Source organism: Rana temporaria, chromosome 1 (genome assembly GCF_905171775.1).
Source record: "Rana temporaria chromosome 1, aRanTem1.1, whole genome shotgun sequence".
NCBI classification, from domain to species: domain Eukaryota; kingdom Metazoa; phylum Chordata; class Amphibia; order Anura; family Ranidae; genus Rana; species Rana temporaria.
The window spans coordinates 318,721,360-318,737,898 of NC_053489.1; the positions used below are offsets into that span (position 1 = coordinate 318,721,360).

General features: G+C 43.4%; 1 protein-coding gene across 6 annotated transcripts in view; it reads left to right on the top strand.

Moving 5' to 3' along the window:
* The first annotated feature begins 3,022 nt into the window (after positions 1-3,022).
* The window catches only part of SLC24A2 (solute carrier family 24 member 2), a 230,243-nt gene continuing 216,726 nt past the window's right edge, over positions 3,023-16,539 (top strand). For 2 of the 6 annotated variants that reach the window (XM_040359738.1, XM_040359756.1), the window contains exon 1: positions 3,696-4,018. The gene's annotated coding sequence lies outside the window, so the exon portion shown is untranslated. Of the gene's footprint in view, positions 3,248-3,695; positions 4,019-16,539 lie in introns of those variants that run through there. The other 4 variants (XM_040359766.1, XM_040359777.1, XM_040359747.1 and 1 more) reach the window with 3 other exon arrangements.

A 16,539-nucleotide genomic window follows, 5' to 3' on the forward strand; every position in this document is an offset into this window, starting at 1 on the left:
GTCACGGCTCATTACAATGAAGCACGCCCACTTCCTTCCCACTTGCCATAACCCCGCCTTACGCCTCGGAATTTAAGTTACGCTGGCGCAATTTTGTGCGCAAATGCGCTGTGGATACGGCACTTACGACACCAACTTAGGGCGCCGTAACTTAAATGACATAAGTTTTCAGAAACTTAATTTGCGCCGCTGGCTGTGGATTTGGCCCCGTAATCATGGACATCCACCAGGTAATGCCCATGCTTTAGCATTGGCAAACACTTAACTAATTTACTACTAGCTCACAAGGTAGAAAACTGAAACAATTTTTTTCTGTTGACGAAGTTAAAAAAAAAAAAAAAAAAAAAGATATTGGGTTTTAAATATACACTATACTGTCAAAAGTATTGGGACACCTGCTTTTACACGCACATTAACTTCAATGGCATCCCAGTCCATAGGGTTCAATATTGAGTTGGTCCACCCTTTGCAGCTATAACAACTCTTCTGGGAAGGCTGTCCATAAGGTTTAGGCGTGTGTCTATGGGAATGTTTGACCGTTCTTCCAGAAGTGCATTTGTGAGGTCAGGCACTGATGTGGACGAGAAGTCCTGGCTTGCAGTTACATGGTATAGTTACATAGTAGGCGAGGTTGAAAAAAGATACAAGCCCATCAAATCCAACCTATGTGTGTGATTTTATGTCACTCTTACATTGTGTATCCCTGTATGTTGTGGTTGTGCAGTCTCCACTGCAGGCCAGTCAAGTTCCCCACCTCAAACTCGCTCATCCATGTCTTTATGGACCTTGTTTGTGCACTGTTACGCAGTCATGTTGGAACAGGAAGGGGCCATACCCAAACTGTTCCCACAAAGTTGGGAGCATGAAATTGTCCAAAATTCATTACACAATGTGACCTTCCTCTGTTGCGTGCTGCCAACATAGGCATACAAACCTTTTCAGATAATTGCCCAATGTCAAGCTCCTTGTCACAGACTGAAATTGTCCAAAATGTCTTGGTATGCTGACGCCTTAAGAGTTCCCTTGACTGGAACTAAGGGGCCAAGCCCAACCCCTGAAATACAGCCCCAGACCATAATCCTCACTCCACCAAATGATTTGGACCAAGTGTGCAAAGCAATGTCCATAAAGACATGAATGAGCGAGTTTGGAGTGGAGGAACTTGACTGACCTGACCTCAACCTGATTGAACACCTTTGGGATGAATTAGACCGGAGACTGCGACCCATGTCTTCTCGTTCACATCAGTGCCTAACCTCACAAATGCGCTTCAGGAAGAATAGTCAAACATTCCCATAGACACACTCCTAAACCTTGTGGACAGCCTTCCAAGAAGAATTGAAGCTGTTATAGTTACAAAGGGTTGGCCAACTCAATATTGAACCCTACAGACTAAGACTGGGATGCCATGGAAGTTCATGTGCATGTAAAGGCAGGAGTCCCAATACTTTTGACAATATAGGCCCGGATTCATGTAGACGCGCGTATCTTTGTGCGGGCGTAACGTATCCTATTTACGTTACGCCTCCGCAATTTTGACAGGCAAGTGCTGTATTCTCAAACCAAAGTTGCGGCGGCGTAGTGTAAATAGGCCATCGTAAGCCCGCCTAATTCAAATGTGGATGATGTGGGCGTGTTTTATTTAAATTACATGTGACCCCGCGTATTTGACGTTTTTAACGAACGGCGCATGCGCCGTTCGTTAAAGAATCCCAGTGTGCATGCTCGAAGTTATGCCGCAAATAGTCTATGCTTTAGACGTGAACGTAACTTACGTACAGCCCTATTCGCGAACGACTCACGCAAAAGACGTAAAATTTTCAAAATTCGACGCGGGAACGACGTTCATACTTAACATTGGTACGCCGCATGTACACCTCATATAGCAGGAGTAACTTTACGCCGGGAAAAGCCTAACGTAAACGGCGTATCTGTACTGCGTCGGCCAGGCGTACGTTTGTGAATTCGCGTATCTAGCTGATTTACATATTTCTAGGCGTAAATCAGCGTACACGCCCCTAGCGGCCAGCGTAAATATGCAGTTAAGATACGACGGCATGACTTACGCCGGTCGGATCTTATACAGATCTATGCGTAACTGATTCTAAGAATCAGGCGCATAGATACGACGGCTCGGACTCGTACGTGAATCCGGGCCATAGTATATATACCTCATTACAAAATGTATCATTGGAAGTTCCATGTTAAGCTATATATTATACAATTTTATCATTCAATTTCCTTTAGATTTACCTTCAACTATGTAGTGCAAGGGCCTGCCTAATTGCATACAAATTGAAAGTGTTTAGGTTTGACCTCATATTATATGGTTTTGGTAAATATAAAGGAAAGTTGTACGAGAAAATTGTATAATGTATGGCTAGCCTTAAACAGCTTGACTATCTATGCCTTTCATTGGGTGTTATTTACAATAGGCAAATCCACTTTGCACTACAAGTGCAAACTACAAGTGCAAAGTGCACTAGGAAGTGCAGTCACTGTAAATCTGAGGGGAAGATCTGAAATGAGGGGAAGCTCTGTTGATTTTATCATCCAATCATGTGCAAGCTAAAATGCTGCCTTTTATTTTCCTTGCATGTCCCCCTCAGATCTACAGCGACTGCACTTCGAAGTGCACTTTGCACTTGTAGTTTGCACTTGTAGTGCAAAGTGGATTTGCCTTTCGTAAATAACCTCCTTTGTTTAGGATGTGTCCTAAATGGTTAAAGAATTAAAAAAATAAAGTTATTAATAAATAATAATTCAAGAACGATAAAGATATTTCTTCCACTCCTGCAGCTGGCTACAAAAAAGGGTTAATTTTGCTAATGTCCTCAAAGGACCTATTAACATAAAAGCTTGTCTATTAGCACTCTCCAAAATCAAAGTAAAAGCCACTCCACTTATTTTCGCACGCACATTTCAAATGATGATTTCATCTGTCTACATATAAAATGGTACTCAAATATGCCGCCTTTGTAGCTATGGTAACTGATCCATTATCATCTCCGTTACAGTATTCTTAGCCCATAGCCTGAAAGAATCACGCTGACCAGAGATATCATGAGCTATCACTTTGTTATAGGGTTGCACACAGAAAAACAGCAGCCAGTTGCAGCGTTTTATTCTATGCGCGGATCACAATGTGACCTGCTGTCCAGAGACAGAAAAGGCTGGAAAGGACAAAGCACACAGCAAGGTAACTTCAGCGTGCCAGTGATGATGACGGCTGAAGAGCTGGCTTGTGGTAAGCGACCATCCGTGTGCTGACGTAAGATGGGCTTATGGAGGGGGGCTCTAAGTACTTGATTACCGAACTGATATCATTCTATCTGTTCAGGGAAAGAAATCCGAAAAACGCTATTCCAGGCGTTATGTTGAGATTTAAAAAAAAAAGAGGGGCTTTGACCTTGAGCTGAATAAGAAATGACGTAGACGCAGCCTGAGAATCTGATGTTTATTAACCACTTGCCGTCCAAGCCAGTTTTTAAAAATGTTCACATACATGTTAAAATCACCATTTATTTATTTTTTTGCTAGAAAATGACAGTATATGATGCTTGGATGCCAAATGAAGTTAGGCATTAGGATGCAGGTTTGGGTTGTTGCTACAGACAGGCATATGATGTCATGTGCAGTAGCAGCAGCAGCAGGTAACATGTGGCAGGGGAGGGTGATCAGATGGAGTTTTTGCCATATGCACAGCCATAAGTCACAGAGGGGAGTGTATGGCACAGAGGGAGGTGTATGGATGCTCTATAATCAGGGTGGCTTGTATGCTGGAAAAGACAGACGAGCACAGAGGGTGTGGCGTAGGGAGGTAGCTCATAGAGATTCCCTGTGTATGAAACTGCTTCTGATGCTGATGCTCCCTCTTCCTCTGACAGGTCTGCCCTGAAGCTCCTGACAACAATAACAGTGCCTGAGTAAGAAAAAGATGATCAGCACACATCACTGGCACACCTCTTCAATCTAGATTTACCATTCAACACAATCATCGGACAGCCATCTCTAACTGGTGAGTCTTTCATTTCATCCCTAATATCTAGTATTCGCCGTTACAAATACTCAGTCGTGCTAAACCGATTCGTCTCGGCTGATACAATAAACTTTTATGGCGGTGACATGTACCGTGTCGCCTAAAAAACCTAGCTGGTACCAAAACAGCATCAAAACATTTTTATTTATATTAAAATAATTTCATTTATATTTGATTAAAAATAAGAATAAGTTTAGCGAAACTATATTTTATAAAAGTATACGTTGCTTTTCGCAGAAAACGCTAGTCTAAAATAAATACCGTATAAAGATTTTTATTTATTCATTTTAATTATTCATTTGTTTTAAATCTGGTATTTTCTGTCTTGCGTATGTGCGTCTGGTACATGCAAAGTTTGCATTGTGGGATTTTCCTGTCCTGGAAGCCCAAGGAATATATGACCTAAAGTGAATTAATAATCATTTAATCCCTTACTGTGTCATTTATTTTTTATCATTTTTTTTACCCTTGAACTTTTCAGTAGTGGTCAGGCATGTGAATATGAACAGGCTAAGCCTTTAGGGTGGGGGCACCTATTTTCTCATGGAATTAAGGAATATTATTTGGAATGATCTCAGCTTGCTGCTCATCGGTAAGAGACAAATGTGTGTATAGATATAGTGAAACTGTGCCCTCATGGGTGAGAAGCTTTGTGCAAGCTAAAAGTTAAACAGATGAAGATTAAACAGATTGCAGTCAATAAGTAGCTTACTGTTTCTGTGTTCTCCAGTACACGTGAGATCAGAGATTCCCCATCATGGCATGTCAAAAATCTGCCAATGAACATATATTGAATAAAACAGCTTTGGCAGTTCCATTAAAAAAAAATAACATATATATGTGGGTTCATAAAAAATTGAAGCAAAGAGCTTGGACTGTGAATAATTTAACTGATGAAATATTAATAATATTATGCATTTCGCAGTTATGTAACCTTTTTTTTTTTATATTGCATTACAGTAACAATTGATATAGCTAGCTTAATTTGCTATTTATCATATATTTGGGAATTTGGTGCTCATGTGAACCTGAACAACCACATGGACCTTTGCTAGGCTCAATAAATAATTGTTATATACCGTATTGATCTGCGTATACCGCGCGCCGGCGTATAACACGCACCCCAAGCTTAAGGGAAGTTTTAAGGAAAAAAAAACGTACATGAAAAAAAAAACTTACATTTTGAATGCTCGTCGGTGCGGCCTTGTCGGTGTCCGTCTGCTGTCTTGCCCGGCGTCCATCGGCGGCCTTTTCCGACGTCCGTCTGTGGACTTGTGCAGAGTCCATCCAGCCTTGTGGGTGTCCATCTGCGGCTTGCCCGGCTCCTCTCGGCAGCCTTGTCCGGCGTCCATTGGCGACCTTGTCCAGCGTCCATCGGCGACCTTGTCCGGCGTCCGTCTGCGGACTTGCTTGGAGGTGTCCGTCTGCTGTCTTGCCCGGCGTGTATTTTTGAGTTTGGCGCCTCAGCCGAGCTGTACAGAGCCGGATTTCCTGTCTGTTCGGCTCCTCTCGGCTTCTTTCGCGGTCCTGCGGGCGGAGTCCGAGCGTGGCCGAGCCTAGCCGAGTGCGCAGTACACTCAGCTCGGCACAGTCTATTTTGGTGGCGCCCAGAGACAGCAGGATCTGCGTATATCGCGCACCCACGATTTCCCCCTGATTTTAAGGGGAAAAAAGTGCGCGTTATACGCCGATAAATACGGTACCTACTTTTCACCAACCCCTTTAGAAATAGGATTATAAAGAATATAGTGCATTGTCTGTTAAAATAGATGTTTTCGTTAATTTGGAAGCTAATATGCTTAAATAGCACTGCCCACAGCATATAACAGGACATGTGTGTCATATAATGTGAATTTCCTGGATATATGAAGTCAGCAGTATGTGAATTGGCAAGAACTTTGGATGGAAGCTTTTTTTTTAATAGTGCAGTGTAAAAGGCAATGGGGGTAATCCACAAAGATCCAGCGTAACGTACATTTTCCCATTTAAGTTACACTGCCTTAAAATTTCTACCTAAGTGCCCGATCCACAAAGCACTTACCTAGAAATTTTTGGCTGTGTAACTTAAATTCCGCCGGCGCAAGGCGTTCCTCTTTTCATGGGGGCGATTCCCATTTAAATTAGGCGCGCTCCCGCGCCGGCCGTACTGCGCATGCTCGTGACGTCATTTTCCAGACGTGCATAGCGCGAAATTACGTTACGCCGAGCTTTGTGGATCGCGACGGGTCAATAAAGTTGCGTCGGGAAAAAAAAAAGATACGGCGGGAAAAAAAAAATTCAAAACAAAAAAAAAATTCCGTCGCTGGACAGAAGGGTCTGCTTTTACATGGTGTAAACAGTTTACACTTTGTAAAAGCAGCCCTAATTTTGCGTTTGCAAACTAAAACTTACAGAGAAAAAACAAAGCTGAAAAGCTTTGTGGATCTCCGTAAGTACTAATTTGCATACCCAAGGCGGCATTTCGGCACGAAATGCCGTCAGCGGCGGATGCGGTACTGCATCCTAAGATCCGGCAGTGTAAGTCCCTTACACATGTCGGATCCTCTGCCTAACTATGGAAAACTGATTCTGTGGATCAGTTCCATAGTTAGAAACAGGGATACGACGGCGTAACAGCAGTTACGCCGGCGTATCCCTTTTAAGGATCTGGCCCAATGTTACTGCATTCAATCAAGTTGATTTTCTCTTTAGATTGTAAGCTCTAATGCCGCGTACACACATGATCGGGCTTTTGCCCAGCCATATCACATCGGAAAAAATAGAACATGTTCTATATTCTAAACTCCGATGGAATTCATTGGAATTTTCGATGAAAAAACTCCAATGGGGCTACACACGATGGAAAAAGTCCATCGGAAATTCCGATCGTGTGTACGGGGCATTACATGAAGGGCCCTCTGAACCCTCTTGTATTGAATTGTATTGTAAGGCCTCGTACACATGATAGGTTAAACAGAGGACAACGGTCTGATGGACCGTTTTCATCGGTCAAAACCGATCGTGTGTGGGCCCCATAGATTATTTAACCATCGATTAAAAAACGCCAACTTGCTTTAAATTTAACCGATGGATTCCAAACCGATGGGAAAAAAACGATCGTTAGTAGGCACAACCATCGGTTAAAAATCCACGCATGCTCACAATCAAGTCGACGCATGCTTGGAAGCATTGAACTTCGTTTTTTTCAGCACGTCGTTGTGTTTTACGTCACCGCGTTCTGACACGATTGTTTTTTTAACCGATGGTGTGTAGGCGCGACGGACCATCAGTCAGCTTCATCGGTTAACCTATGACAACGGTCCTTCAGACTGTTCTCATCGGATGGACCGATCGTGTGTACGAGGCTTAACTGTAATGTCTAATTTGATTTAATTTTGAAAAGCACTGTACAAACTGTTGGTGCTATATAAATCCTGCGGAATAATAATAATAAGTTGTGAAATAGGTGAAGAATTTTCAGTTTACTGTACTTCTTGTATCAGTCAAGATGATTTGTGTACTTTATATATTACCACTGCTTTGTATTCCTTTACTAAATTAGCTTGTTACTCATATTATATAAGGCAAAACATGGGGCATCAACAAAAATCATTAGTCATTATTATCTGCCTACACTAAACCGATGAAGGTGACTAGTGGATTGATTGCAGTGAATAGCTCATCGTGCCTATATGCTTACTAGGGCTTATTATATGTTATATAAGATTTTCTAAGCCAGCATAATCACACAGATACACCCGTGGTCACATATGTTTAAAAATGTAACCTTGAAAACATGCTGGTTAAGCTGTGTCTGATTACAGCTATACTGAAGGACACCAATATATTAGATTTCCATTAGGGATATATATGCAAAAATGTATCATAATAAAAACAAATACTGCAAAAATATATCATAATAAAAACAAATACTGCAAAAATATATCATAATAAAAACAAATACTGCAAAAATATATCATAATAAAAACAAATACTCTGCTATTAGGTTCATTTTATGACAATTTGAATTTATTTCTTATTTTTAATTATTTAATGCTCACAAACCATCTATTTTCAAAATTAAAAATAGTTAAAAACAATACCGGGGCATCATCAACAAGTCCATTAAAATGCACTGTTATACTTCATCTGTTTGCAGCACAAAAAATATATATTTTAGCACTCGCGTTCTTCATTTTGAGGAATGTGCATGACTAGTATAAGCATGAATACAACAGTGACCACAGGGGTGCTGCATCCTTCATTATCTTATGATGGCAAAAGGGTGCAAAGAGGTATTAGTCTATCTAATAAGACGGATAGAGATATAAATAAGTGATAAATAAATGTAAAAATATGATTAAAAAAAAAAATGTGCTCTGTAATGAAAAAAAAAAAATACAAAGAAAGTTGAAAACAAAATCCAATTGAGTAAGACAAAAGTTCAACGTATAGTAACCCACAGCAACCAATAACCCATTGCAACCCAAATTGGTTATGTGGTTTAGTGTGCTTTTTATGTTGTCTTTTTAACTGTTTATTCAGTGCAAAAATATGTGCTCTTGTTTATATATAGCAACACAGAGGATGGTGTAACAAAGTATTGATTTTTTTATTTTTTTAACAATCTACTGAAATAATCAGGCTAGAGATGTGTTTTACACCGTTGTGGTGCACTTTGATTTTCAAAATCAGAATTTATTTGTCATACGAGAAATAAATAGCTTTGAAAATGCTACATGCTTGGCTGTCAAGTATGTAGGAGTTTTGATATCTTCCTCAGCCAAACTCTTTACATTTTTAAAAGTAGGTTAACAATCTTGACAGGTTCTCTTAAATATAAAATGAACATTTGCAGTGTTGTCATGCATATTTCCCCTCATTGTTGGTCTTTTAATAATGATAGTCTACTGAGGAATCATTTCAGGGACAGTTTGAATGCTTGGAATTGGCTATGGCCTTTTTTTAAGCAGGACTCCAGCCAAAAATAGCAAGCTAACCATGAGTCGGCCATTAAAACACCAAATAACAGAACCCGCTTTGTTGCAGTATTCATTTTCAATCCAGAGGTTTCATACGCAGTATACAAATATTCTGTTGCTAATGTCTTCAGTCTGCTGGCCACCATTCATTCAGCCCACAGTATACAAGCCCAGGACCTGCCCCAGCCAGAAAGGAGAAGCAACACAATGATGAGCTCATATCTCTGCACCAGGGGAGGGCTGGCAGCTTAAGGCCTGGGGGGCAGGTCCAGGCAAGTGGCTCATTAAACCACTAAATCAGCTCACTATCCATGCCCACCTGTTTTTTTCAATGTAGCCTAATCAGTGCCCATCAGCGCAGCTCTATCAGTGCCCATCAATGCTGCCTCACCAGTGCCCATCAATGCAGCCTCACCAGTGCCCATCAATGCAGCCTGATCACTGTCCATCAGTGCAGCCTGATCACTGCCCATCAGTGCAGCCTCACCAGTGCCCATCAGTGCAGCCTCACCAGTGCCCATCAATGCAGCCTGATCAGTGCATATCAATGCAGCCTCATCAGTGCCTATCAAGGCAGCCTGATCAGTGCCCATCAAGTGCAGCCTCACCAGTGGCCATCAGTGCAGCCTCACCAGTACCCATCAATGCAGCCTCACCAGTGCCCATCAGTGCAGCCTCATCAGTGTCTATCAGTGCAGCCTCATCAGTGCCTATTAACGCAGCCTTGCCAGTGCCCATCAATGCAGCCTGATCAATGTCCATCAGTGTCCATCCAATGCAGCATCACCAGTGCCCATCAGTGCAGCCTCACCAGTGCCCATCAGTGCAGCCTCACCAGTGCCCACCAATGCAGCCAGATCAGTGCCCATCAATGCAGCCTGATCAGTACCCATCAATGCAGCTTCACCAGTGCCCAACAACTCATCCTGATCAGTGCCTATCAACGCAGTCTGATCAGTGCCCTTCAGTGCAGCCTGATCAGTGCTCATCCAATGCAGCCTCACCAGTGCCCAACAGCTCAGCCTGATCAGTGCCCATCAGTGCAGCCTAATCAGTGCCCATTAACGCAACCTGATCAGTGCCCATCAACGTAGCCTGATCAGTGCCCATCAGTGCAGGCCAATCAGTGCCCATCAGTGCAGCCTGATCAGTGCCCATAAACATGGCCTGATCAGTGCTCATCTACACAGCCTGATCAGTGCCCATCAATGCAGCATGATCAATGCCCATCAATGCAGCCTGATCAGTGCCCAACAATGCAGTCTGATCAGTGCCCATCAGTGCAGCCTGATCAGTGCCCATCAGTGCAACCTAATCAGTGCTCATCAGTGCAGTCTGATTAGTGCCCATCAATGCAGCCTCACCAGTGCCCATCAATGCAGCCTGATAAGTGCCCATGAGTGCAGCCTAATCAGTGCCCATCAGTGCAGCCTGATCAGTGCCCTTCAGTGCAGTCTAAATAGTACCCATCAGTGCAGCGTGATCACTGGGGCAGGGTAAATGGTGTATATGGGATGTGGGGGTCAGCTGGGGGTGTCAGGGTCTTTCACCTGGAATCTCAGCAGATCCCTGCATGTCATGGCCTCCTGGGGGGGGGGGGTGATGCTCTTGGTTCTGAGGCCAAACTGCAGCCAATGCCCAGCCCAGCAGCCTGAACCAATCACGCGTCCGGACCCCCTGGCGCACCCTGCCTCTAAGACTCCAGGAGTTGTAGTTTCATCTGCGCTGCTCTCACCACGGGAGCTTCAGCGCAGACTGGCTGCCAGACTTCTTAAAGTAGAAAAAAATGGCAGCAGGCAGTAACCGCCGGCCGTATTGAACATTAGCAGCCTGGGCGGAAATTGCCACTCTGCCCCCCGGCCCAGCCCGCCCCTGCTCTGCACTCTGCTTTCTCACCATGTCAGCATGCTTCTTGTCAGCACATGAGCTGATTGGCACCCCGTCCTACTTTATTCTCCCACATCTAGTCACACTGTACATGGATTGTAAAAGACTGATAGCAGATCAAATTTGGGTACTTACAACTGTTTGTATTTAAAAATACATTTAATGATGTATTAATGATTACAGACCTGAATTGATATGTCTTTAAATGGTAAAACCAACAATTGCATTTAAAGTGAATAATAATAGATCTGTTCCCATGGATTTGTCAAAAATGTTATACATTTAAATGTTATTCTTGTATGTGACCGCTAATCCCTCATAGCTTCTTACATTTGATCAGGTTTGAACTAGAAAAAAAGGGCCAGATTCTCAAAGGGCTTACGACGGCGCAATGCCATTTGCGCCATCGTAAGTCCTAATCTGGCCCGGCGTATCTATGCGACTGATTCTTAGAATCAGTTACGCATAGATATCCATTAGATCTGACATGCGTAAGGCTCTTACGCTGTCAGATCTTAGATGCAATATTTTTTCCCGCCGCTAGGTGTCGCCGACGTAGTTTTCCCCGTCGTCTATGCAAATTAGCTATTTACGCGAGATTCCGGAACATACGCGCGGTCGACGCAGTGAATTTACGACGTTTCCGTAGCTTTTGCGACGCGTAAAGTTGCCCCTGCTATATGAGGGGCAACCAATGTTAAGTATGGCCGTCGTTCCCGCGTCGAAATTTAAAAATGTACTTCGTTTGCGTAAGTCGTCCGTGAATGGCGCTGGACGCCATTTACGTTAACGTCGAAATCAGCAACGTCATTTAGCGCAATGCATGTCGGGAAATTTTAAGGACGGCGCATGCGCAGTACGATCGGCGCGGGAACGCGCCTAATTTAAATGATCCACGCCCCCTACCTGTATCATTTGAATTAGGCGGTCTTGCGCCGGAGGATTTACGCTACGCCGCCGCAACTTTACAGGCAAGTGCTTTGTGAATCAAGCACTTGCCCGTAAAACTTGCGGCCGCGTAACGTAAACGAGATACGTTACGCCGCCTGAGTTTTACTCCATTCTACGAGAATCTGGCCCAAAATGTTTAGCTATTTGATGCAATCCAAAGTTAAAGGTGAGCTAAACTCCTCAATTTAACAGTTTTAAAAAACAGTTATGTGATGGGAATGTAGCTTCTCAACCAAACTATCCAACCATCAAATGGCTGACGCCATAACTGATCACATGTGCAGCACCGTGACAGTTGAAGATCAAACAGAGGCCAAGATGGCAGCTTCCTTGGCTAAAAACTATAGCAGGGTTTAGATCTGCTTTAAAGTGAAACTAAACCCTCCTATCCTTTTCAGCCATAGAAGCTGTCATCTTAGGTTCTGTATGATCTGTAACTGCCATGATGCTGCACATGGGATCAGTTATGATTCCAACTATTTGATGGTTTGACAGTTTGGCAATGGCCACGAAGCTTAAAGTGGATGTAAACCCCCCAACAAAAATTTTTTTTTGATGTCACAATGTAGAGTATAAGATTCCCTATCATCTGTGCCCAGTCTTGCCACACAGAGTTAATCCAGCTCTGAGCAATCCTCTTGTATTGTTCAGTGAAAATTAACAGAATTCCAGATAAAAACTTGCCACTGTTCTTGCTTTGTGTTACAGGTTATTTACATATCTAGAGCTTGGACATGTTTATCATATGTTATGCTATGTTTATCATAATATGAGGTGATCCAAAGTTCATTGTATATTATCAGGATATGTAAATAACCTGTAACACAAGCAAGAACAGAGAAACAGACTTTATAATTTGGCAAGTTTTTATCTGGAATTCTGTTAATTTTCACTGAACATTAAAAGAGGATTGCTCAGTGCTGGATTAACTCTGTGTGGCAAGACTGGGTACAGATGATAGGAAATCTTATACTCTACATTGTGACATCAAAAAAAAAAAAAAAATTGGGGGTTTACATCCACTTTAAGTAAAAGGTCTGTGAAAAATGGTTGTTTCAACTTGATGCAACCACATTCACTGATCATCTGCTGGAATTTTTATGTCATTAATGGGTGCATTTGCAAATCAGGAGTTTTGGCTACCATAATGTGCCCCGTCACTATCTTTTATCAAGCATTGACTTCAAACATTCCCATAGACACATTCCTAAACCTTGTAGACAGCCTTCCCAGAAGAGTCAAAGCTGTTATAGCTGCAAAGGGTGGGCCACTTCAACATTGAACCCTAGGGACTAAGACTGGGATGCCATTAAATTTCATGTGCGTGTAAAGGCAGGTGTCCCAATACTTTTGGTATTATAGTGTATTTTAAGTATGTTTCTAACTGTATCCGTGAACTGCCCACATATTTTAGTAATTGAATTATGAGTGGTAAAGTAAAGGGCACTCAATGTCAAGCTATAGTGCTTATACTGAAACTCTGTTTTCTGTGCGTAGCTTTAATGATTAAAGGCTGGAAATATAAACAGTGTTTCTATATTGGGCCCTATTTTGTAAAATATGTTTCTGTAAATCTGTGTAGCAGTTCAGGTTTTCCTACCTTACAATAATGAGAATATATTACACAGGCTGATTAATAATATTTATGCTGCAGGACCTATTTTGGTAGTCATTGGAACAGTTCCAGGATGAGATCCTCTGGTATAATGCCAAAGCACTCAACCCCCCAACCTAGGATGAATTGTGTGTGCATCTTCCAACGTACAGTGGCAGGGCCGACACAGAAATGACAGCTGCTGTCCACTGGCCCTATGGTTGTGATGAAGTCATAATGAGCATACTAAAATGGTTTGGTTAACATTATGATACCCAAATTGTGACATCCCATCTAGGAATTAGGGTATTGTACAACTTAGAAAAATGTATAATTTTATTCTATGATTTGTTTCTTTTATAAAAGCACCAAAATGATAATTCTTGTACAAAGCAGGTTGAAGTTAACAATTTTTTTTTTCAATGCATTAAAAAAGAAAAAAAAATGGACAAAAAAGAAAATGAAAAAAAAAAAAAAACTAATTACAGGTATTTAAGGCTCAATAATAGGTTAAATAGGAGCAACTTTCAAATGTATTGTAACCCTGTATTTATGAACAAAACCTGGAACCACTGTTCATAAGCTATTTATTCAGGACCAACTTTTAGGACTTCCGATATACAGAGGGTGGCTCAGACTAAATACCATACAGATTACACACTGAGAGCTGCTATTTCAATGTAAATTGCACCAGAAGTAGGCCATGGTCCTAGCTACACCTCCACAGTTCAGGACCTCTGTGTCTACCCCACACTTGGTGGGTGTGTGTTGGATGGGGGAGCATTGGGAGTGCTCCACATACTGATTTCTCCCAGGGCTCCACTAAATTAAACTCACGAATGACCTACTAACTGCTTAAACTAATAGACACTATTCTGTACTACTTCTTCTGGACCTCTTTACTGCCTTTGACACAGTGGACCACCCCCTCCTCCTCCAAAAACTCCACTCCTTTGGTCTCCGTGACTGTACTTTTCGCTGGTACTCATCCAATTATCCCACCAGCATCTACTTCCTCCTCTCCTCTTCCTTTCTCCGTCTGGGTTCCCCAAGGTTTTGTTATTGGACCTCTCCTTTTCTTAAAGCGGGGGTTCAACCAAAACATTTTTTTTTAACATCACATCTAGCATACTAAGCATACTAAGGGCATTTACTTTCGGCAGGTCATTTTTTTTCTCCGTACATACCTTTATATTCTGATTTTGTCCTGGGCTTCCGGGTTCCGATGACTGTGGGACTGGGCGTTCCTATCCTTCGGTTCGATGATTGACGGCTTGTAAAACAGGTCCCCTGTCGCACAACGCGCGTCACCAGATTTCCGGAAATAACCGAGCTGCGAGTCGGCACTATACGGCGCCTGTGCAGTCAGCTCTACACGGCGGGCGCAGGCGCCGTATAGTGCCGACTCGCAGCTCGGCTATTTCTGGAAATGTGGTGACGCGCGTTGTGCGACAGGGGACCTGTTTCACAAGCCGTCAATCATCAAACCGAAGGATAGGAACGCCCAGTCCCGCAGTCATCGTAACCCTGAGGCAGGGATAGGAACACCCAGTCCCGGAGTCATCAGAGCGCCGAAGCCCTGGACAAAATCAGAATTCTAAAGGTATGTACTGAAAAAAAAAAATTGACCTGCCGAAAGTAAATGCCCTTAGTATGCTGGCTCTAATGTTTAAAAGTTGTGTTTAGGGTGAACCCCCCTTTAATCTTCACCACCTCCCTGGGTCAGTTGATTGCCTCCCATGGCTTTCAATATCATCTCTATGCTGATGACACCCAAACCTATCTCTACACCCCCCCCCCTAGCTCTCTCTATCTGTCTTCTCACGCATCACCAACTCACTAGCTGACATATCAGCCTGGATATCACATCACTTCCTCAAACGCAACCTATCCAAAACCCAACTCATGATATTTCCTCCTCCAGGTGCCACATCCCCTGATTTCTGTGTCAATATCAACAGCTCAACTATCAACTTGTCCACCCACGCCAAGGTCCTACAGTAGGTGACCGCGATATTGTGTCAATCTCGCTCCCTTTCTCAGCAAGATTGACCACCTATGAGCCCCCAACGTGGGAGCCAGCGCCGAGCCGGCTTGCCGCGATGGGAAAAAGCCGACATAGAAGAGACGGGGATCTGACTTGGATTCCCGCCAATTCTAGCCGCGGCGTTTGGTATGAATCATGAGGGGGAACTCCACGCCAAATTTTAAATAAAAAAACGGCATGGGTTCCCCTCCAGAAGCATACCAGGCCGGGACCCACAGAGCATGCTGGGACTGTGACGTCATAAGAGGCCTATATAAATCGCCGCACACCCGCCATTACAGCAGGAGGGAGCATCGGAAGAAAAGAAGAAGGCAGAAGGCGGCAAAGAAGACCGGGCTAGCCGCCGCTAGTAAGAGAGCTTCAAAGAAGATAGCGGCGGCCAGCCCCAAAGAAGGCACCGGAGAGCGAGTGGGAGAAGAACCGGGGAGCGCCGAGATGACACAGGAGAGCAGAGAAGATGGAAGAAGACCCCCCGGAGAGCGGAGAAGACCCCGGAGAGGGGAGAAGACCCCAGAGCTGACTAATAAATTATTTTAAAAACCTGTGTTGTGTGTTTATTTTATTGACACTTTTCCTCCTGGTGAATGGGTAGGGGTACCATGTACCCCAAACTCATTCACCTAGGGTGGGGGCCGGTATCTGGGGGGCCCCTTATTAAAGGGGGCTCCCAGATTCCGATAAGCCCCCCGCCCGCAGACCCCGATAACCAACGGCCAGGGTTGTCGGGAAGAGGCCCTGTCATTATCAACATGGGGCCAGGGTGCTTTGGGGTGGGGGGGCCGCAGGGAAACACATTCTCGCAGACAGGTACTGTAGATGTAATCCTCGAACTAACCTTTGGACCCCAAATCCTATCGCTATCCAAAATGTTCTGCCTCAACCTCCGCAACATCTCCAAGATACGCCCCTTCCTAACCAATGCCATCACAAAGCTTCTAATCCACTCCCTGGTCAACTCTTGCCTCGACTACTGCAACTCCCTCCTCATTGGCTTATCTCTAAATAGGCTATCCCCACTTCAGTCTATCATGAACGCTGCTGCCCGGCTCATTCATCTCAC